General features: G+C 39.2%; 1 long non-coding RNA gene and 1 pseudogene across 1 annotated transcript in view; one reads left to right on the plus strand and one right to left on the minus strand.

The window, feature by feature from the left end:
* The window catches only part of LOC100623346, a 172,671-nt pseudogene extending 163,816 nt beyond the window's left edge, over window positions 1–8,855 (plus strand).
* The window catches only part of LOC102164357, a 194,962-nt gene continuing 185,519 nt past the window's right edge, over window positions 9,049–18,491 (minus strand). The window contains exon 5 of the long non-coding RNA XR_002343200.1: window positions 9,049–9,354. This is a non-coding gene — a long non-coding RNA (uncharacterized LOC102164357). The remainder of the gene's footprint in view (window positions 9,355–18,491) is intronic.

The raw sequence follows: 18,491 nt of genomic DNA on the forward strand, positions 1-18,491 counted from the left end.
TGATGGTGATAAACACCATATTTGATGGTAAACAGTTTTTGTTTGCCTGACACTGTCTTCATTTTACACACATTCTTTTTGTTTTTTGTTTTTGTTTTTGTTTTTTTGTTTTGCTTTTTAAGGCCACACTGGGCACATGGAGGTTCCCAGGCTAAGGGTCCAATTGGAGCTATAGCCGCCAGCCTACACCACAGCCACAGCAATGCCAGAACTGAGCCGCGTCTTTGACCTATACCACAGCTCATGGCCACAGTGGATCTTTAACCCACTGAGCGAGGCCAGGGATCAAACCCACAATTCTCATGGTTCCTAGTCGGATTCATTTCTGCTGAGCCACAAAGGGAACTCCCCATTGTGCTCACATTCTTAAAAGACAGTTGCTAGAGTTCCTGTCCTGGCACAGCGGAAACGAATCCGACCAGGAACCATGAGGTTGTGAGTTTGACGATCCCCGGCCTTGCTCAATGGATTAAGGATAGCGCATTGAGGTAAGCTGTGGTGTAGGTTGCAGATGCGGCTCAGATCTAGCAATGCTGTGACTGGCATAGGCTGGCAGCAACAGCTCCAAATGGATCCCTAGTCTGGGAACCTCCCTATGTCATGGCTATGGCCCTTAAAAAAAAGGGGGGGGGGACAAAAGACAAAAAAAAAAGAAAGAAAAAGAAAAAGAAAATACAAAGATAAAAGAATTTACTCACAGCATATGGAGGTTCCCCAGCTAGGAGTCAAATCGAGCTACAGCTGCTGGCCTACGCCACAGCTGGATCTGAGATGATTCTGCAACCTACACCACAGCTCACAGCAATGTTGGATCCCTAACCCACTGAGCCAGGCTAGGCATCGAACCCACATCCTCATGTATACTAGACAGGTTCGCTAACTGCTGAGCCACGATGGGAACTCCGTTAGCTCTGTTTCTTATTCTCATATCTGTTTTGTAATGTTTGAACTGCTGAGACCTTTATCTGATACTGTTTTATCTGAAGCAATTCTCAGAGGCATGAAGTGGAGAGTTCTTTCAGCCATGTAAGATTTATAGCTGCTTCTCGAATCCACCTTTACACTTATTATTTTCTAATAATTTTGTTTTTAAGATAGAATAAGCAAGTGTCCCTTGTAAATTAAAATTTACCTCTAGTTCACTGATCACTGAAGGTAGATAGTACATCTTTTTGGTAGGTAGGGTCTTGACTTCACAGGCAGGTCTTTGATCTGACTCCCTACATTATATGGACTAATATTTGTTCCCTGCTCCCTGTGAGGCCATTAAAACGTAATCCCTGGATCACCAGAAACCCACAGGTGCCGAGAGAGCAGTCATAGACTTTTCCCTCAGGATTTATGTTTTTGCTTCATGTTTGACTGCTGGGGATTTCCTTACTCTGTTGCCAGCTCAGCCATGCAATGAAAAGTTTTTCCAAACACTTTATATAGTGTTTAGGATTATTCTGTAATGTAAGGCTTTTCAGAATATCAAGTCTGTAATACTGCCAGAAATGGAAATCTAATTTATTCTTCTTAAATTTTGCTTAAATTAGCATAGTTCCTTTTCAGATGACTAAGTTATTTTCTACTAAAAATTCCTTATAAGAAAAATGTTTCTGTAAAAATAGAAAATTACAAAAACCTCATAGAAAGAGAATATTGCTGAAAATTTTACCACTTCCCAAAGATATTCATGTATTACTATTATGTTGAACCATGTGAAATACTCTTTCAACAGGTCAAAATTATGGTTCAAAGAAATATTTCCTCCCAGTCTTTTTTAATAACTGTATTATACAGTTAAAACAATAGTTTAAATAAAATCTTGTATGTTTTTTCTTTGAAGAAACATTTCCCCATTAAACTTCTCACAAAGCTTGCTTATATAATAATTATATACATAATATTTAGGATAATTGTTTTATTACCCTATTTTCAGACATTTAAATTGTTTCCATGTTTTTATATAACTAATACTATAGTGAACATCTTTGTGCATAGAGCTATTTTACGAATTTTGTATTTTCTCTTAGAATGGATAAATGGAAATGAAATTGCTCGTTCTAAAGATTAAAATTTTGAAGAATCTTATTACCTATCAGCAAATTACACTTCCACTTGTAGATTTAAAATATCAGAAAAGAAGTATTTGGGGTCTCTCTCAATTTCCTGATTTGGTATTTCAATACCTCATCAGAAAATTCATGTGACTGGAGTTCCAGTTGTGGCTCAGGAATAACAAACTCAACTAGTATCCATGAGGTTGTGGGTTCAATCCCTGGCCCTGCTCAGTGGGTTGAGGATCTGGCATTGGTGTGAGCTGTGGTGTAGGCTGCAGATGCGGCTGGGATCTTATGCTGCTGTGGCTGTGGCTTAGAGGGGCAGCTGCAGCTCCAATTCGACCCCTAGCCTGGGAACTTCCATATAACATGGGTGTGGCCATAAAAAGAAAAGAAAAAAGAAAAAAAGAAAAGTCATGTGATACTTTAGCTCTAACCTATATCTCACCTATTGTGATATGTTCTCATTTTCATATTATCTGTTCTTGGTTTAAATAGCTCCTAGATACTCACCATATTTTATGTAATAACTGAAAGAATCTCATCCAACTTCCCTTAAGAAGTTTTCAAAAGTACTACAAAATTAGATTACTTAAATCTATCTAAATTAATGCTTCAAAAAGTTATACCAATTCATCCAATTTCCCTTAGAATATTTTTTCAAAAGTATAATCAAAGTAAAATTACCTAAATCTATCTAAATTAACTCTTGAAAGAAGTATACCAATTCTGGAGATCCCATCGTGGCACAGTGGTTAACGAATCCAACTAGGAACCATGAGGTTGCGGGTTCGGTCCCTGCCCTTGCTCAGTGGGTTAACGATCCGGCTTTGCCGTGAGCTGTGGTGTAGGTCACAGACGTGGCTCGGATCCCGCGTTGCTGTGGCTCTGGCGTAGGCTGGTGGCTACAGCTCCAATTCGACCCCTAGCCTGGGAACCTCCATATGCCGTGGGAGAGGCCCAAGAAATAGCAACAACAACAACAACAACAAAAATTAAAAAAAAAAAAAAAAGAAGTATACCAATTTTTACCAAAGGCCTAAAACTTACTTCCAAGTAAGTGTCCAGATTTCATTTCATTTCCATTTGTGGAAACACCACTTTGTTTCTTTCTCTCAAGTGCCTCTCTACATAGCAAAAAAAGGCAATAACTCATACATTGTTTCTCACTAGATTGTTTCCATAACAATAATAAAAGCTTTTTTATTGAGTTCCTAATTTATGCCAGGAACTATGTTAGGCCCTTCATGCGATCTCTAACTCCCAAAATAAACTTGTAAGATAACATCTTGCCCTTTTCGTAGCTGAAGAAAACAGTTTCAGAGAGGTTAAAGTGTCATGGGAAAGTAAAAAGTGCAATCAGAGTTGAAATGGATTTGGTCAAAGTCAAGTCTTCCTCTACAGAAATATGTATACATGCACAGCTAGTCAAAGTTATGGCTCAAAAGTGGGGGGGGGGTCTCTTTTGTGCAGCGTACCAGGTATCTTGGAGCAATGAAGGACCCAAGGACACAATAGCTCATCCTTTACATCATAGTTAAGGTTTAAAGACCACAAGAAAGAAAGCTACCAAACTTGTGAAATCACTGCTGAGAAATAAACAAACAAAAAAATATGAGAAAATAAATGCATAGCCGAAAGATGGTTTTCTCTGTGGTTTCAGTTTTAATCAGCTAATGACACCCAAGAATAGCATGGCTAAGCTAGTTCTCTCATTCAATGCCATGTTCAAGTGATGTTGTTTCACAGCTTTAATAGCCCTGTCAACATTCATCAGGAAATCAGTGCAGCCCTCCAGAATCCTGCCATAAAAACACAGTGACTTTTTTAATTAGAGCTGTGCAACCTTCAGCACACCCCAACTCCATGTTGAATTGATGTGTCTCATTCTCACTTCAAACTCACCAAGATTCAGATGAATCCAAGGGAAGCAGAGAGGAGTCAAGATGGGCCCAGCTGAACACATTTATTTTCATAGGTTTCATAGTAAGCTTTTAACTCTTGATGCCTTGGCCTTTAAAAAATGAATAAATCATGGTAGGAAAATCTAACTCTCCCCAGGATGAGGGTGTTAGGTAATCTATATGCTGGACAGAAGTAGATGTAAATTCAAGATTCTAGTGACATCAAGTTTTGCTATGTGTGTATGTACCTGCATAGAGAATATTATGCAGGCAGGAAATTAGGAGCCTAATTGAATTTGTCAGCTTTGTCATTTCATTAAAAAATATGATATTCTTTATGATATGATAAATATGATACCAAAAGTCTTGCATCCGTGTTGTTTTAAAAATATAATGAGTCTTTTATGATTATCATCCCTGGTTCTTGAATGGATTTGTGTACTCACTGAAAATCTATAGCTAGAGGTGGTAGGAAATAGTAAGGTATAGACACTTTTCCTAGAAATCTGAGATTGCAGATTCTTACATATTTTGCTATTGAAACCATAATACATTATGGTGACTTATGGTGAATTATGGTTACCTCTGGGTTTGAAGCTTCCATTATCTATGAATTAAATGGAAAGAGTTTGCTCTTTTCATTTTTTCAATTCACTACTCAAGAATTGTATTCCTAACCAAAAATTTAATTTTGTTTTTAAAAATAAATAGCTCTAGGCAACTATAGGAAGAAAATTTCCAGTCGAACTAATATGAAACCCATTTTCTAATTGTGGGGGGAGATAAGGTTTTAAAATTATACAGGATAAAAATAAATAGCTCTTACAATGGCAAGAAAGAAAAAAATGCATATTTTGAATCTCCACCTATTACTGATCTTTTTGCCACAACCTTTAGCTTCTTTAAGATCAAACAATATATTAAACATGATTTGGTCTTTTTTAAAAAATATATTTGCTATAAATCAATTATCTTGAATTTGATCTCAAATTTAATTTTTCTTCAAATAAACATACAGCATCAAGTAGTACAGATACTAAAAAAACTTTCCTCAATTGCTCTGCCAGAGCACGTACCCTGCCAATCATGAATCCAAAATTCTTTTTCAATTTTTTAAATAAACTAAAAACTTTCTATAAAATCTTGCTTCCCCAAAATTCGTGTACAAATTATGACCTCACTTTTGTAATTTTTCTTGGCAAAATTTCTGGAATAAATTAATCAAATGCAACCTTCCATAGGAAAGCACTTCCAAAGAATAACTTCCTCCACTGAAAAGGAGTCTGAAGAATGACAAGTGACTTCTCCACTTTCTAATGTAAAATTTAATGCTTATTTGCCGAAGTATTCCTTTTTTACTGATAAAAGGAAGCTTTGATTGGAAATTCATTACATGTGTGAAATAATTCATTTCCTGTTAAACCTGAAATGTTTAGGTACAAATATATCTGAATATCTAGAATAGATGCACTGAAAAGAGATCACATTTGGGGTCATATTTTTATTCAGGGTAATAATCTAAGAGTATTCCTACATTTTGATAAATTTGGTTTGAGGCCAAAGTGGAATAAAACAGGTAAGGAAATGAAACTTGTTAAATTTTTTGTAATCGTTGCAATGGGAAGTGACATCTCATAAACTTGTCTAGGAAGAAAATCCCGACCTCCTGTAATAAAGTCAGTACGTGCAGAGAAATGGCATGAAGGTCAAATTAAGGGTTGATCTGCCTTCCCTGGAAGAAATACCGGGCCACCTTGGGTGAAGGGCTAATCTTGCAAATGGGCCCAGCAGGTACTACACTATCTGCATATTTAAAACTCTAGCAATGCTATCTTTCTCAAAACAGCTCCCCAGTGTCTATTACTTGGACCTTAAATTCCACCATTAGAAATTTATTCTCTTCCTTTTTATATTTTGTCCCATTCTAAAACATAAATACTACAGAGAATAATAATACATGAAGCTTGTCAGTCAGTTCTGTCTTCATGGTGATGCATTTTTAACAAAAAAGTGAATTAGGTTTGGAATAATCACCTGTAAGGGAAATACTAGTAAAGGGAAAGGCCCTAGAAGATGCAAGAGGGCCCTGGGGAGTGTGGGAAGGCACAGGAAAAGAAGAGAAGGCACTGGAAAGGCAAGTAACCCAATGAAAAGCCTCACAAATTCTATTTAAGTGGAGTTATAATCATTCTGTGGCATAATTGCATGAGGGGGGATGTTGCTGGTTGGGCTCAAACTCTGCTTTTAAGAGCTAGGCACATATATGGAAAATAACACAAGTAAGGTCTTCTTGAACAAAAAATAAAATATAAAATAGCTGAGAAAATTAACCATCTTTTCATCAAAAATATGATCCTTAAAGAGTCAGTATCTAGAGATAGCTCTAACTGCAGCATTTCTTTTTCTATTTCTACAACATGTTTGGAAGGCAAGAAACTCAACAGCAACTCTTTAGGAGAAGGGCCCAACACATTTCTCAAAGTGAGTTCCATAGAATACTTGAATGGATAGACAGTAAAATGATGAGTGGGAGGGAGTCAGGTAAGTAAGTCTGAGAAAAGCTTTACACTACAGGTCTCTCTTAGAGGGTTAAAATATATGTATGGCAGAGACTACTATGTGTCCATTAAAATACACTTGCCTGTTCTCCAGATCACATTTTCTAGCATTCTTTGCAGTTGGGTATGACCATATGACCAAGTTCTGGACAAGGAAGTTTAAGTTCTGGGTAGAAGTCACATGTGCCACTTCCTGGTTTGGCCCATTAAAGATCTTCCACGAACCATCTTCCCTGTTCTTTGCCCCTTCCAACTGTCTCAAATGGAATAAATCACACATAATTTGAGGGGCTCCTCATTGAGGATGATAAAATTGATGGATGTTGAGTGGCTTTATGAATTACCTTTGTGAGGCCTAACCAGAATGCTCCCACTGGCCAATGTCATAAGCCAGAAATACATCTTATTTTGCAAAGCCGCTAAGATTTCAGTATTTTTTTTCTATTACAATACTTTAGGTATTTATCCTAACTAATAAAAGGCTTTTCATTTTATTTATTTATTTATTTAATTTTTTTTGGTCTTTTTGCTATTTCTTGGGCTGCTCCCGCGGCATATGGAGGTTCCCGGGCTAGGTGTCAAATCAGAGCCGTAGCCACCGGCCTATGCCAGAGCCAGAGCAACGCGGGATCCGAGCCGCGTCTACAACCTACAACACAGCTCACGGCAACGCTGGATCGTTAACCCACTGAGCAAGGGCAGGGATCGAACCCGCAACCTCATGGTTCCTAGTCAGATTCGTTAACCACTGCGCCACGACGGGAGCTCCGGCTTTTCATTTTAAATGTCTGAAAAGTATGACAGTTTAAAATCATGTTTACTTTCATTAAACTCAGTTTTTCCTCTTATTTGACCACAGAGCCTTTATGGTTTTGCTTTCACTTTAATAAATATTAGCTAGTAGAACTATTAGTTTTCTAATTTGAGAAAACCCATGTGTTTCTTTAGGGAAGACTATACTCCCCTAGACTTCTAACTAGAAGAAGGGAGGACTAAGAAATAAGCTATGGCAAGTGGTTGACAATGAGTTAGTTAAGGTTAGGGTTAGGGCTAGAGTTAGGGTTAGCAGCAGGGATTTTCATTATAAACTCACCCGTAGAGCTATGTTAGCTATTTCAACACGGAATTAAGTAGATGAGTGCCAAGAACAGAGGCATGTTCTTTGAGGAAGAAGCTCTAAGATAGCCTCTCTCGCAACTGGGAGCTGGGAATGGCCCTGGAGAGTTCTGCCTTCATACCCAAGGACTTTGACATCAAAGAGAATTTCCTCAGTTTATCCAAGAGGGAAATGGATGACCCCCTTTGACCCTGTTTACATCGAGACAAACACTTTCCATCTGGACAAATGCAAGGCAGTCAAGGTGCCCATGATGTATAAAGCATACAAGTTTGCCTCCACAGTTGATGAGAATTTTTTTTTTTTTTTGGCCCCTCCTGTGGCACATTGAAGTTCCCAGGCCAGGGATCGAATGCATAGCACAGCAGTGACCCAAGCCATGGTACTGACAACCCAGATCCTTAACCACTAGGCCAACGGGGAACTCCCAAAAGAATTTTCATTGTCACATCCTCAAATTGCCCTACTGTGGCAATGCCACATACCAGTGGTCTTCATGGGGAAGATGGGTGGCCACCTCACCCTTAATGACTACCTGAACACAGATCTGGTGGACATGTGACTCAGAAACATGAAAATCAGAAACATGGAAGTTTTCTTTCTGAAGTTCAAATCAGATCAGATGTATGAGGTGCACGAACTGCTTAAGTACATGGGAATCAGGAGAATCTTCTCACCCTGAGCTGACCTGAGTGAATTCTCAGTTAGTGTAAGAAATCTTTAAACATCCAAGGTTTTCCAAAGAGCAATGACTGAGGTCAGTGAGAAAGGAACTGAAGCGGTGGCGGGAACCGTGTAGGAAATGACTGCTCATTCCACCCCTCCCATCATCAAAGTGGTCTGGACATTTCATTTCATGAGCTATGAAGAAGTCTCTAGAATGCTGCTATTTCTGAACATGGTGAATCCAACTCTCCTGTGATTTACGGTATGCATGAGTACTTAGAAAGTAACAGCAAATGCTGAATCTGAGGCGTTTGAACTTACACAGGACATTGGCACAGGGTGTCAAAAGAAAAGAGTGTCCCCTCTTGTCCCCAAATGTTAGTTTTTATATAAAGCCACTCATATAAATCTGAGTATTAAATTCAAAGTTATTTTAAGGAGGAAAAAATAAAGTAAAAGGAGGGAAGAAGCTAGAATCATACATAGAAGCTAGGGATTAGTGAGAAGGGATGAGTGTGGTGACAGGGTCTAATTTCTTTCTTTTTTTTTTCCTTTTTTTTTTTTTTTTTTTCTTTTTAGGACCGCACCAGCAGCATATGGAAGTTCCCAGGGTAGGGGCTGAATCAGAGCTGCAGCTGCCTACACCACAGCCGCTGCAACTCGGGATCCGAGCCACGTCTGTGACCTGCACCACAGCTCATGGCAACCCAGATCCTTAACCCACTGAGCAAGACCAGGGATCAATCAAACCTCATGGATCCTAGTCAGTTTTCTTAACTGCTGAGCCACGATGGGGACTCCTAAATTTCTTTTAACGCTGCATTATTTTCTCTTTTCACGTAAAACCATCACACAGGAATAGTAATTACTAATAATGGCCTTGTTCAGCTATTTTAATAAAAATATGTAGCATGACCTTGTAGCAATTAGAACTCTATCAGAAAAAGCAATTCAAATGAAGGGGAATTACTGGTCTCAGAGGTAGGCAAACTTCAGTTCTTGTTTGACCCAACAGTTCCATGATGTCCCCAAGGTCTGGTCTTTTGGTCTCTCTGTTTTTCCTCCTGTGAAATCAGAAGCATCTTCAGTTTGCTTTCTACTGTGGTAGCAAGAACTGCAGCAGTTCTAGGGTTCATACCCATACCTTACAAAAGATCTTATTTTCCCCTCAAAAAACTCCACCCATATTTTGTTGATCTAATGCGAGTCAACACCCCTTATTGTACCCACAGAAAATTCAGTGTTTGGGAAAATGCCATATACTGATTGACTTGTGTCTTGGTTACCCAGACCTGTCACTATGGCAAAAGGGATCATCTCATTAAATTAGACAAGTTGGGTCCCTCGCTTGTAGCTGGTGGTGGGTTAAATCCTTCCCCACACCATATGGCTACCACACAACAAGGGAGCAGTGGAATTGCTGATGGAAGGATGGTCACAGACCAACTTTTGAATAAATTTTATAATAATAAGAGCTAATACTCACACACCAGACATTTATTATATATCAGACACTATGCTAAGTATTTCAGTATATTAATCCATTAAAATATAATTAACTCATTAAATACATTAACTCACAATAACACTATAAAATAGGCACTATTATTATTTTTTTCTTTTTTCCATTTTTATGGCTGCACCTGCAGCATATGGAAGTTCCCAGGCTAGGGGTCAAATCAGAGCAGCAGCTGCAGGCTACACCACAATCACAGCAATGCCAGATCCAAGCTACATCTGTAACCTAAGCTGCTGCTTATGGCAACACTGGATCCTTAACCCACTGAATGAGGCCAGGGATTGAAACCACATCCTCACAGAGACAATGTCAGGTCATTAGCCCACTGAGCCACAATGGGAACTCCCATAAAATCGGCACTATTATTAACTTCACTTTACAAATGAGGCAACTGAGGCATAGATAGGTTTTTTGGGGGGAGGGGCAAAATCAAGGCAAGTAGGTTTTGATTTTTGAGCTTGGTTTTGATTCTGGACAGTCAGATTTACATATACATATGTAACTATACACTTAATAACATGCATAAATACATTTACACAGAGGTACTTATACTCATATTCATACCACATACACACACTCATGCACACACATTTATATACTGGATAAGAAGTCCAGCTCTTCAGATCTTTATGGTTATAACAAAGGTGCCATCTGGCGTTAGAACCCTCTAATTGCAGAAAAAGCACCCAAGTGGAAATGAAGACCCTCAAACAAAATAAACTTAATTTCAAAGTAGTCTAAAATCCTAACATTGGAGCTCTGGCTCACTCTCTGAGGCATCCATATCATGCCTGAAAACACATTTAATATTTCACAGTTCTGCTTCCATTATTTTCTATATGACCTGCAAAAACCACTCTTGAATGGAAATCACTTCATTCTCATGTCAAGGGAGAGAGCATACATGGAATATCTTATTGGGGGAAAATGAGTTGTCCTATACTACACACACCAAGTCCCCCCGTCTTTAGCACCCCGTCCAGCTCTGTTGCATATGTCTGCCTGTCCCAAGTTACCGATTTTGGAGGCATGGTACTTTTCTTCCTCTCTAAATTAATGGATAAATTGACAATTGCAAATCTTGCCCAGGACATGGGAGTACATTGAGGCAGGCTCCCTGTTTAATTCCTCTGGCTGCTCTGTTATACTTGGGTCTTGATATTGGCTAGACATAATGGAGGCACTCTCTTGGGATGAAACCCTGGCTAGAAATCCAACCCTGAGTTTGCTCATCTGTTTCAGAACAAGTAATTCTAGATTTTTGAAACTTTCATAATTAACCTTGAATTGAAACAAGGTCACCAGGAGCAATATCCTCTAGCCCAGACCTTCCTGTCAGCACTTTTACTCCACTGTAGCATACCCTGTCAGAAGTTCCTCCAGTTAATGATTTAATAAGCTTTCTGGTAAACCAAAGGAGAAACTTAACATGTTCATACTGACTCCTCTCCCTAAAAGCTCTCTGTAGGGTGTTTGCACTGTGGCATAGTGGGTTAAGAGTCCACTGCAGCAGCTCAGGTCACCATGGAAGTGTGGGTTTGATCCCAGGCCTGGCATAGTGGGTTAAGGATCCAGCATTGCCACAGCTATGCCATAGGTCACAGCTGTGGCTCAGATTCAATCCCTGGCCCAGGAACTTCCAAAGCCACAGATACGGCCATAAAATTTAAAAAAATAAATAAAATAAAAATAAAAATTTTAGAAAAGCTCTATGTAAATCTAGAGTGACTGCCTCATTCTGAAATGACTACCTCCTTAAAATAAAGATTAGTTACTGTACACACACACAGACATACACACACAAACACACACTCACACACAAAACCCCAACATCATAGGCTTAACCTTTGGGCTACTGAACATCAAATTTCTCACAGCATATAAAGTGTTAATGGTGTAGTGTTATCTCAATGCATTTAAGTGATCTAAAAGTTTTTGGCAAGATAGAACATTCTCCCTTAGTTCAGATTCAAGTAACAAAGGTTACACAAATGTAGATTACACAATTTCACAGCTATATAACATCAAGATTTTTTAAAAAGACATGAAAAGAGAAGGTGCTGAGCAGAAGCGCACTGAGTCATGGCAAGTAATAGGGGTTTCAAAGGCTTTCCTTTGAATCAGTATCTCATTAATTAGTTTGGCACTAGGATTTATCACATCAGTGTGAACTGCAAATGTTCCAAGATCATTAGCTTTTCAGTGGGTAACAAGCATCACCGAAGGAGCCCCAGGTCTGTTCAAAAGCTACTTCTGCTCCTTTGTCCACAGGTAGACCCCAAATCCTTGCTTCTGGGAACTTAGGTCCAGAGTTCTACACCCAAGAGGTAATGATATTTACATACATACGCTTTCTTTACCGAATCTGGAAGACTCAGAGCTCAAACTATCTGTTCTAACAAGAGACTATAGTCACTTACGATAGAGCATGATAATGTGAGAAAAAAGAATATATACATGTATGTGTAACTGGGTCACCTTGCTGTACAGTAGAAAACTGACAGAACACTGTAAACCCACTATAATGGAAAAAATAAAAATCATTATAAAATAAAAAGAAAATACTTCTTCAACGCCAGTGAAAATTCTGCATCTAATTAACATTTTTATTTCTTAAACTTTTCAGTTCAGCAGAGTTTTCTTTTTGGAACAAACGTTCCCTTTTGATTACAAAGGCCATTCATGAATCCACCTGTCAGGAAGTCTTTTGCGTTCTTTTGTAAGTTAAGATACCAAATCACCCAATTGCTCCTCCTGTCAGACCCAGTTCTACTATCTCCCTTCTGCCCTGGACTCCTTGTACAATAGTCAAGGTCTGGAGACCTGGATTCAAATTCTGAATTGAACAAATAATGAGGGAACTTTCCACCATGGTGCAAATATCTGATTTCTTGCTTTGAGCAGTAAAAAGAAGTTTCTAGAATTTTCCAAACTCATTGAAATAAACACTTGATACCTACGCTTTCTTTGCATGTAAAGTATACCTCATTTTTTTAAAAAAAATAAACAGGAGTTCCCGTCATGGCACAGTGGTTAACGAATCCGACTAGGAACCATGAGGTTGCGGGTTCAATCCCTGGCCTTGCTCAGTGGGTTAAGGATCCAGCGTTGCCATGAGCTGTGGTGTAGGTCGCAGAGGAGTTTTGGATCCCGTGTTGCTGTGGCTGTGGTGTAGGCCATCGGCTACAGCTCCGATTCGACCTCTAGCCTGGGAACCTCCATATGCCACCGGAGCGGCCCAAGAAAATAGCAGAAAGACCAAAAAATAAAAAATAAATAAACGAAGAGCCCCTATATCCATTAGGAAATTTTCTTTGGGGCACATGATTTTATTTCCCTTGATGGGGTGCCCACCTGCTGGGACAATACTAAAAGAAACTCAGGCCCTATTTTCAGGTTGGGCTCTGTAACCATGTGTTGATGCTGAAGGATCTGAAGAGAAACCTTAGTGACCCGTGAGCCACCTCCAGAGATGACACCACCTACAGGAGGAAAATGTCCAGTGCAAAGTCTTGCAATGGCTCCCCTCCAAAATGCCTCATGTTCCCACCCAGAATGTTATGACTCCTTAGACATAGTAGAGGAAGTAACTTCTGCTGAAGACTCAGTGTTGTAAACTCAAAAGAGTCCTGAGAGAAGAAGACATAAGGAGGGATCTAACTCTAGTTACGCTGCCATTCAAGGACCTGCCATCGCCAGATGGCCTGCCTCTCATTCTATTTACCTGCAAGTATTGGCAAGCTTATTGATCATGTCTATATACTAGGTGTAGATCTAAATACTTGACTTGTATTAACTCACTTAAGCATCACATCTTCTGTAGCTGGTACAGGGGAGAAGGCAGAAAGGCGGAAGGTGGTATGGTGGGATTGCCTAACCTACTATGACAACTTGACTTTCTTTCTCCTTTCCCACCATTTCCTCAAGGAAATCAAAGTAATGGGAATAAGTGTGATCATGAAGGTTAAGTCAAGAATGGGACCAGGAGGACCAAAGCACCAGGCACACAGGTCTCTCCCACAATTAGAATCATAAGGAATTCCCCACAGTGGGCCGAGGAGGGCAGAAAAGTAAGTAGATGCTACTTTGTGGGCACATTTCCTGAAGAGAATTTAAAAACAATAATAAAGTTGACAAAAAAGCAGATCTGCTTTTTATTATCACCATGTGTTGACAACTCTAAACAATGTGAGAAGCTACTGTTCCCCCCAAAAATCTTTTGCCTCAGTTCTAAACAATTACTATAGTTTCTGTTGAGTTTTGACATTAATGTGTCAGCCTCAAATTAGTACATTTTAGTAGTTATTCTTTAGTAGTTATTGTATTATGCATGAAAGTTAATTCAGAAACCTCGTAATTATATAGTCAGCCCTCAGCACATGTAGACTCAGCTACACACATTTGTTTTGAGAGTAAGTTGGTAATAGTTCAGAATGAATCTTTCGTCCTCACTTTGGGCACAATTCAATTCTCCAACCCCACAGTACTACATATTCCTGTGTTTATACAGTAAATAAAAATAAACAATAGTAGAGTGACTGTTAAGGCAAAGAAAGAGAATTTGAAATACTTCAGTTTGGGATTCTGTATGAGCACTTGAAGTTTTCACTTTTTGCGACTTTTCAGAAAAAAGAAATTCCTTCACTATAGTATTACTTCCTTGGAAAAAATGCTACAAAATGTAGGTGTAACAGTGAAAAGGCTTTCCCAGGGTACACGAAGCTATGACCACAGTAAAGACACACACACAAAAATATGGCACAAGAGAATCAGTTAAAATTTTATTCTCTCTTTGATGTAATTTTCCTTTTCTGCTTTTTTTTTCTGATGTAAAGTTTTAGATGAGGCTAATCAAACACAAAACAATTTGCAAACAACCAGCATCAGCTTTGAACAATATATAGTCAGACATCAAGCTTTAAAATGGGTTCTTTTAGATCAGCTTACACTCATCATGTAAGGCTATTAACTATGCAACAAAAATTATAAGGAAATGGATATTTCTTAGAAAAAAGAATGAAATTTTGAAGACTTCCAGGACAAACCATAAAAAATGCTGCTCTTACAAGAAGCAATTAGACAATAAACATCTGAATCCTGCAATCATTTGCACAAGAACTAGACTCTTACTCTAAAACCATGGGTCAAAAAAATACCAATTTCTTTTGTCGTTTAGCCATTTTTAAATTATTTTCACAGAAGAATTAAAACTTCTGAGGTTCTTATTAGAAATCATAAAGATTTCTGATAAATTTTCTAATGAAGATATTTTAGTGGAAATGTTTCTGCTGAGAAGTATTTGAAAGCCGTCAGAAATGTGCCTGAATTAAAAAAAAAAGATATGAACAGTATTGCAATTTCTGGAATATTGTGATTGTGATTTTAGTGAATTTCTACCAAATTTATCCCTATATGTGAGACTTTTCTATTTGTATATATATTGCTTCACATGGAAAAAAATTAAAATTTAAAAAATATTCTTCCATTAATTATAAGTGAAAATAGGATAGAAAGCTGGCTATATTCTCTATGGAATGGAATATGCAAAGATAAATTTGTCATTGACAAATCTGCAGAAGTTAAAGCTCAAAAATAGAAACTGTAATACTATTATTTGCTAGAGTTTCAGAACAATATAAGGATTTTCCCTTTCCCCCAAAAATACATCAAAACAGTTAAACATATTACTCCATTACTTTTTCCTTTTGGGGACTATAATGTTCATTATATACATATACATCAAGAAAATGGAATTTTCATTGTGTTTCTTTTTTGGCCATTGTTATTTTTCAGTTCATTAATCAGTTCAGCTTAGAAAAGAGAGGTTTTTTTCTTTTTTTTTTTTTTTAATGATTCTCTATGAGGGTTAAATGTACTATAAATGACACTGAAGTTAGGTATAAAAAGAGAGTTGAAGAAAGTGGAAGTGAATTATGGACAGCCCTGTGGTCTGATGTCCCTTTTTATTCTCTAATGTCTAGTACATTATAATAGCTTCCAATGTTTTTAAATATTTCTCTTCACTCCATAGTTATCTTTCACATTCCTGCCAGATCCATCATCCAAACATTCATGGCCAAAGTCAGCAGTGACTCCAAAATTTCTGGGTAAGAGGATCTTTCTTAGAAGCACCCATCTGCTTGGAAAGGATGTCAGAAGCCTTCTCTAAGGCTCAATTTGCTTATCAACGGCAACAGTGTAACTTGTGTGTTTGATTTGGAGGCACTGGAGGTAGAGAAGGGCAGGTGGGGAGAAAGAGGCGTCAAAAGCCGGCCCTCCTGACTACTACTGAGTGATGGCATGGAGGTATACTAACTCCACAAGTCCAGAGATCAGGAATCCCAGGTGATGTCCAGTGTATCGGCTAGCCACGTGATCATGGACAAGGTTTTACTCTCAGTCTCCTCATCTGAAAAATGAGGAGGGTGGGCCTAGATGGTCTCTAAAGCCCCTTCCAACCATAACATTCAATGGTTATGACTCATTGGCTATGGCAGTCTTAAACTATGGATGGCCCTAGATTTATGCCAAATTTACACTGCATCAAAGTGGAGAGACAAACAGCCACTGAGCCAGAGACTATGAGTTAATCGCCAAACCACATTTGGATAAATGAGAAAGTATCGGGTTCCTGTTTAAGGGGGACCAGGTGTTTTACATAGTGTGTGTTGTTCTTCCATAAACTTTGGCTTCTTAGATCATGTCTACGCTTACATGTCCTTCTGTAAACTGTGTCACTATCAACTGAGACAGATACTGAAGTTTTCTCTTTCTGTGTCCCTTAGAACTCCTTTAATCCCATTGGACAAAAATTGAGTATAGGTAATTTTGAAAATTGCTGCGTATCAGTCTAGTTTACACAACAAATATTTCCATATGGGCAGGAGCCAGTTTTCTGGTATTTGGAGGACAGGCCAGATCACAGAGTGGTCTTTTAACTCAAAAACCAAATGTGGGGTGAGCTCATTCACTGGAACTTTGTTAAGGAGAATTCATTTCACTTCCTTGGCATAAATTAAGCTGTAGTGAGCGAGTGAAAGATTCCACCACCTTTCACTGAGATGGTAAATTGAGTTGTGCGGTGGAGGTCAGAAAGAGACGTGGGCTCTCTAGAGAATGTGGAGGAAGCAGGACCCAATGGGGTGTATTGGGTTTCTGGCGGGAAGCCAGGGAGACTCAAACGAGTGGCCAGTGAGGCCACAGGCCCCTTGCCTTCAGTGGGAGAAGAACTGGTGGGAATCTCTGGATCCTACCCAGGCTGCAGTGGGGGAAAGAGGAGAAGGGAGGGAATTGCACTGTCTGCAGGTCGAGGAGGTGTGACTAGCATCACAGCCCTCTTCTTGGACTGGAGACGCCCCCACAAAGGGCAAGGAGTAGACCTGAGGGCGCCTTTGTTCCTATGAGTGCCCATAGGCTTCTGGGGCCTCCAGGCCTCTATTGCCAGCGTCTGTTCTTGGTGAGCCCTTTGCATGTGGATGTCCCATGCGCTTTCTCTACAGACCTCTGGGCTCCTCAGAGCTCCCATCCCTCAGGGTAGCTTCCTCCACACTCTGGTCACTGGTCACTGTGATCAGTCACTATGTGTGTGCCGCCAAAGCTCCCCACCCACTGCTTAGCCCAAGACATTCTCCTGTGCGCTGGCCCCCAAAATCCAACAGCTTACTGCACATCTCCACACCTTTAAACGCCCTCAAGTCCTATCTGAACCCAAACTGGATACCTCCACTCTCACACATGCCCTGTTTCCTCTCAGAATGTGCCACCGGTATCCTTCCAGCCACATGCCTCAGAAACCAGGAAGTCCAACTCACGGCAACCCCATCCAATCAGTCATGGCATCATATAGGTTTCATTTCCTTATAGTCTCTAATTTATTTTTCCCTCTCCACTCCCACCGCACTGAATTACTTCAGTCCCTCACCGCTCATTTCCTGGAGTAAAGCATCACCTCCAAGCTCCCAGCAGTTAATCTCCATCAGTCTTGTTCCCTCCCATCAAGTTCTCTACACCTCACAGAAAGAGCTTTCAGAAATGCAAATCCAATCTGGCCACTCCCCTGTTTAAAACCCTCTGATGAAGTCTAATAAAACAAAGTCAAAGGCGAATGATAAAATGGGAGGAAATCATGCATCATATATGATGAAGAGTTAATCTCCCTCATGAATACAAGGTGCTCATATACTGGTGGGAAGACAAACAGAAAAGGGACAAAGACTACAAGCAGGCCTTTCATCCACTAGGAATGAAATGATCAAGAAACCTATGAAATTTGTGGCCTCTCATTGTCAAGCAAACACAAAGAGAACAATGAGATTCTATTTTCTCACCTGTAAGAGTAGCAAACATTTGGAAGATTGAGAACATTTAGGACTAAGAGAGTGTGAGGACTCAGGCACACTCACACATTGCCACAATCTTTATAAAGAGTAGTCTGCCTGGATATATTAAATTTTAAAAGGAATGGAATGACATATAAATCACATCATGATATTTGTTTCTCTCTGACTGACTTCACTTAGTATGATCATCTATAGCTCCATCCATGCTGCTGCAAATGGCAGTATTTCATTCTTTTTCATGGCTGGGTGATTAATAAAGATATATGTGAACTTATTTATGAGACAGAAATAGACCTACAGATATAGAAAACAAACCTATGGTTACCAAAGGGGAAAAAGAATG

This window comes from Sus scrofa, chromosome 4, assembly GCF_000003025.6.
Source record: "Sus scrofa isolate TJ Tabasco breed Duroc chromosome 4, Sscrofa11.1, whole genome shotgun sequence".
NCBI lineage: Eukaryota > Metazoa > Chordata > Mammalia > Artiodactyla > Suidae > Sus > Sus scrofa.